Genomic DNA, 6214 nt, shown 5'->3' with positions numbered 1-6214 from the left:
ATGTCTTACAGGAGAGGCGCTAAGTGTTTATGGCAGGCTACCATCTGCAGATGCAGCGGACTACACCAAGGTTAAAACCGCCCTCCTGAAGCGCTTTCGCTTCACGGCGGATGGGTTCCGAGACAAGTTTAATAAGGAGAGGCCAGTAGGGAGTGAAACAGCAACACAGTACGCGGCTCGCTTAAGACACTACTTCGATAGATGGGTTGAGCTGTCCAAAACTGAGACAGAATTCGAGTCCCTCCGAGCATTGTTGATTAAAGAGAGGTTTTTGCATGGATGTGGTTCGAACCTGGCATTATATTTGAAAGAAAGGAGGGTGGAATCTCTGGAAGACATGCTTGAGCTGGGAGACCAGTTTTTTAGAGCTCAGGGTGGAGCAAGCCTAGCGAAAACAAAGAAAGATGGTACCATAACGGACGAAAAGGGGAATTACGAAAAAGGAGGCAACAGCCACTCACCACTACCACGGTGCTATATTTGCAATCGTGGGAATCACCCACCGCACTTGTGTCGCAACAGACCTGCCGCTAATGTAGCCATCGTCTGCTTCAAGTGTGGGAAAAAAGGACATAGGGCAAACGACTGCCGGTCAGGAGCAAATAACTCCCTCCAGGCGTCCTGCCTCTACGCACCGAGGAAAACGCGTGAGGATCCCATATGCGACGGGTATGTCGAGCTTAGGAATGGCGAAAAAGTCCCCGTCGTCAACGCCGTAAGGGCGACACCACCGAAAAATCTGGCCGAGAACCTACCAGTGGCCACAGGGACCCTCCGAGGCACAGACATATCAGTGTTGCGGGATACGGGGTGCAACACAGTAATCGTGCGGAGGAAGTTGGTGAAGGAAGACGAGCTGACAGGTACAAGCAGACTTGTCTACTTGGTTGACGGAACAGCGAGGATGCTGCCCGAAGCACGGATTGAGGTTGACACCCCCTACTTTACTGGCAATCTGACAGCACTATGTCTGCAAGATCCACTGTATGACCTCATTCTGGGCAACATCGAGGGCGTAAGACCTCCTAATGATCCCAGAAAGCAGACTGAAAAACCAGTCGCGACAAAGGAGTTAAGAGAAGAGCCTGTGGCAGCAGCTATAACCCGTTCCCAAGCACATGCACAGCCGGAAAAATTTGCCAAGCTTCGTACGTCTGGGACCACGGCGGGATTGCCGGGAGATAACTATGGCTGCGAGCAGAGGGGAGATGCGACACTCAAACAGTGTTTTGAGAGGATCGGCAGGAAGCAAACATGCCGAAATGAGAAGGGAATCATCGAGTACAAACAAGAACAGGGACGGCTGTACCGACAGTACACAGAGGCCAACGGACGGCTTGTACGCCAATTAGTCGTTCCGTGCTGCCACCGAGAAGCTGTGCTTAAAACGGCACACGATGGTATAATGGCAGGACACTTGGGCACGCAGAAAACGAAGGACCGGATCTCGGAGGAGTTCTTTTGGCCAGGCATCACAGCTGACGTGAAAAGGTTCGTCGCCTCATGTGACATTTGTCAGCGCACCGTACCAAAGGGCCGTGTACCACATGTTCCACTGGAGAGGGCACCCATAATCGACACCCCGTTCAAGCGAGTGGCGATCGATATAGTGGGACCAATTCACCCGCCCTCAAAGCATGGGAACCGATACATTTTGACTTTGACGGATTATGCCACCCGGTATCGAGACGCAGTGGCGCTCCCGAGTATCGAAAGTGAGCGAGTGGCCGAAGCCCTGGTGGAGATGTTCTCCCGATTTGGCGTCCCCCGCGAGGTACTGAGCGACCGTGGCACGAACGTCACATCGGACCTGATGAAGGAAGTAGTGCGGCTCCTTTCCGTGCGCCAGCTCCACACCACCCCATATCACCCCATGGCGAATGGCTTGGTGGAAAAATTCAACGGCACCTTAAAATTAATGTTAAAGCGCATGTGCGCCGAAAAACCGAGAGATTGGGACCGCTACCTGGCACCTCTCCTCTTCGCCTATAAGGAGGTTCCGCAGGCCAGTATGGGGTTTTCACCCTTCGAGCTTCTCTACGGCCGCCATGTGAGGGGACCCTTGGCGATACTGAAGGAGCTGTGGACGAACGCCGACTTGACTGAAGAAGCTAAGACGACGTACCAGCATGTCTTCGACCTTCGGAACCGTTTGGAGGAAACGTGCCGCCTGGCACACGAGGAGTTGGAAAAAGCCGGAGCACGGTACACGAAGCTGTACAATCGAAAGGCAAAGGAGCGGAGCTGCAACTCGGAGACAAGGTACTGATTTTACTTCCCACCAACACGAACAAGCTGCTGCTGCAATGGAAGGGCCCTTTTGAAGTCCGGGAAAAGAAAGGTGAAGCTGACTACGTCGTAGACACGGCTGGCGGCAGAAAAATCTTCCACGCCAACTTACTAAAAAGATACGAGGAGAGGGACAGCCCCTCCACCAAGGTGTGCAACGTGACATTTGGTGTTGTGGAATCGGGCGAGGGCGAGAATATTCCAACCCCTGACTGGCCGAAAGTAGAAGGGGAAGAATACGTGAAGCTCTCCGACAAACTGGACGCTCAGCAGATCGGACAGCTGCAAAAAATTGTCAGGGAACACGCTCGTATTTTCTCGGATGTCCCGGGCAAAACTGACTGGGTCCACTGCAACCTCGAACTCACCACGAGTAACCCCGTCCACGTGAAACAATACCCTCATCCCTTTGCAACGAGGGAAGGTGTAGAAAAAGAGGTGCGGGAGATGGAGAAGCTCGGCATCATTGAGAAATCAGAGTCCCCTTATAATTCGCCAGTCATTTTGGTAAAGAAACCCGACGGGACAAATCGACTGTGTATCGATTTTCGACGCCTGAACAACGTTCTGGTGGCCGACTCCGAACCTATGACAAGAACTGTGGCGGTGTTTGCTACAGTGGGAAAGAAGAAGTATTTCTCGAAGCTCGACTTCGTGAAGGGCTATTGGCAGATCCCGCTGACCGAAGAGTCCAAAGCGAAGACGGCCTTCTCGACGACATCGGGACTATATCAGTTCCGCGTCATGCCATTCGGCATCAAGACAGCGCCTGCTGTATTTGCTAAGTTGATGCGGAAGGTTGCAGAAGGTATACCTGGTGTGGACCATTACTACGATGATGTACTGGTAGCCACCGAGACATGGGAAGAGCACCTGAGGACCCTGGGACTGCTTTTTGAGCACATACAGAGGGCCGGGCTTACAGTGCGCCCCAGTAAATGTGAACTTTGGGTAGAAGAAATCGACTTATTGGGACACCGAGTTGGCAGGGGCAGATTGCAACCACTGGGGAAAACACTCGACAAGATCGAAGCTGCACCACGTCCTTCAACCAAGCGACAAGTGCGCGCCTTCCTCGGTCTGACCGGGTACTATGGAGAATTTATCCCGAATTACGCAGAAGTCAGCGCTCCCCTTACAGATTTAACTCGGAAGGGCGAAGCTAACTCGGTGAAATGGACAGCAGCCCACGAGGAGGCTTTTCAAAGTCTCAAACAACATGTCTCGACGGAGCCGATACTACGGCTACCAGATTTGCACCAACCATTCGTACTTCGAACGGACGCATCGGACACAAGTCTCGGAGCCGTGCTCATGCAGGCCCACGAAGGCAAGCTCCACCCCACAGCTTATGCCAGCCGAAAGCTACTTCCACGGGAGGCTTCCTATAGTACCATCGAACGCGAATGTCTCGCGTTGGTATGGGGAATTCAGAAATTTTTCATGTACTTATATGGAGTACATTTTTGTGTCCAGACAGACCACCAGCCTCTGAGTTATATCCAACGGGCGAAACAGCTGAACGCTCGAGTACTTCGATGGAGTTTACTACTCCAAGAGTACCAGTTCACCATTACGCATATTAAGGGTAGCGAAAACGTGGGAGCCGATTACTTGAGCCGGATATAGTTCTTGAGGTCTAGGAGCACGTTGTTTTTTTTTTCTCTCCTTCCGTCGGTTGTTTTCTGTTTTGTATGTACGTATTTCATTGTATAAGAAGTGTATTTTGAGTTATTTTCTTGTTGCTTGGTGCATTGGTTGTTTTTACTTGCTGTAATGCACATTGAAGGATTGCACTACAGTAGAGGAGCGCACCTGTTCCGTTTTGTTTCGTAGTATACATTCGTGCAGTGTATTCTGTATTGATGGCTGCCGTACACGGCTATTTCTTCTGGTTGTTTGTATGACGCATTGATATTGTTGCGTGTAACTGAAGCTGGTACTCTAACAATTGTTTTTGTTCCTTTTGTTGTTACTTTGATGCACTCTGCCTATTTATGTTGTGTATGAGAGGGACAGTCCTCATGCCTCCATTGTTGGTGGTGTTTTGTTCCTTGTTGTCGAAAAAATTCCCCTCCGTGCGAACAAATGTTATGAATAACATTCTGAAAGTGGGGGGCAATGTCACGGATGGCTATTTTCGGCGACACCGCGTCACGGCAATTAACGGGCGCCGTACTCCTCGACTGACCATGAGAAACGGCGGCACATGAAAGTGAACCGATATGTGCAAAATGGGCTGCTCTCCTTAGAACGTCGCCGCCGACGGTTAATCCTTTTGTAACTGTGGCGACGTCTGCAAGGTCGTAGAAGGCCGCGGTATACCCCGAACAAGGATTAGACTACGAGACACACGTGCTGAGAGCCAAACGTTTGACCGTTCCCACGGGGAAAAGCGTGGGAAACGCTCTGGTGGCCAAGCCGTATGACAACAACCCGACAGGTTGTCACTCTCGCTAGTTGCGCGCCCTCTCCCAATTAAAAAGGGGTGGGGTCAAAATATTTTTGGGGCGGAGTTTCCCCTCACTTAAACGCGCTTGGTTGGACCGAGGTAGAGGTCTCTTGTCTCCAAGGAAGAGAGCGAGGAGACGCGAGGGGGATTTAAGCGCAGGATTTTGCCCTGCTAGGCAGACTAGTCGCTGACCAAGATGGTGTAGAAACAGATCAACAAGCATCTCTTCTAGAAGTTTTTAGTGTGGCTCTGTATCGGCTGGCCACCTAAACTTAGCCGTTCGTCTAGTTGTGACGCGATATTAACGTCTGCGACGTAGACATCGGGACTTCGCCTCGAGTTAGCTCAATCTGCTCGAAGTCACCTGCAAGCACTAGCCTCCTGGAGCCACCAGCGTTGCAACACCGCCGACATCGCAGTCGCGCCAGAACTCTCTTCGACTTCTCGCATTCGATCGTCGGGGACACAACGCTGCCGGTCATCACACGTATGCCTTCACCTGTTTATATCTTCGAACTTTCTCCTCCGTCGTTCTATTCTTGTTAGTTTGTGTAGTTTGTAATAGTTCTCTCTCGTAAGCTGATTTATTGTTTCTGTTATATATTTGTTTAGTTGTATCAAGTGTCGATGTATTTTGTTAGTTGTATTGAAGTGTTGTATTAGATCCCGTGTGCTGCAATATCACTAGAGTAAAGTTGTTTTGTTTTCTCACGTCTCTGATCTCTTCACTGTCTCTGCTTGCGTACGGAACGAACCAACCTGCTGTCATTCCCGTCGCCGACTTCGCGCTGGCGACGCTTGAGTGGCAGCTTGTAACACTGATATTGATAAGACGCAAGCCTCCGTAGCTCTCTCTGTGGCGTCTGGTGGATCCACTGGATACCGTGACAGGCAGTCGGCGTCTTGATGGAGGTGACCAGATTTATAGACGACCGAGAAGGTGTATTCTTGGAGGCGTAGAGACCAACGACCGAGACGTCCCGTGGGATTCTTTAGCGAGCAAAGCCAGCAGAGTGCATGATGATGAGTTACAACAGTAAAACTGCGGCCGGAGAGGTACGGGCGAAATTTAGCGACAGCCCAAACAAGAGCAAGACACTCTCTTTCGGTGATGGAATAGTTCCTCTCGGCAGGGGATAAAAGGCGGCTGGCGTAGGCGATGACACAGTCACGTCCATGCTGACGCTGAGCTAAAACAGCACCAATTCCGTGGCCACTCGCGTCCGTACGAACTTCTGTCGGGGCAGTCTGATCGAAGTGGGCTAATATTGGCGTAGTCGTGAGGGCTGCAATGAGCGCCGAAAATGAAGCACTCTGAGGCGAATTCCAAGTAAATGGGACGTCTTTTTTAAGAAGCTCGGTGAGAGGCCGCGCAATATCGGCGAAATTTCGGATGAAGCGGCGAAAGTAGGAGCACAAACCAAGGAAGCTCCGGACAATTTTATGAGAAGAGGGCACGGGAATTTGAATCAA

This window comes from Rhipicephalus microplus, chromosome 6 (assembly GCF_043290135.1).
Source record: "Rhipicephalus microplus isolate Deutch F79 chromosome 6, USDA_Rmic, whole genome shotgun sequence".
Classification (NCBI taxonomy): domain Eukaryota; kingdom Metazoa; phylum Arthropoda; class Arachnida; order Ixodida; family Ixodidae; genus Rhipicephalus; species Rhipicephalus microplus.
The sequence above is the reverse complement of the archived record's forward strand: the minus strand, read 5'-3'. Positions refer to the sequence as shown.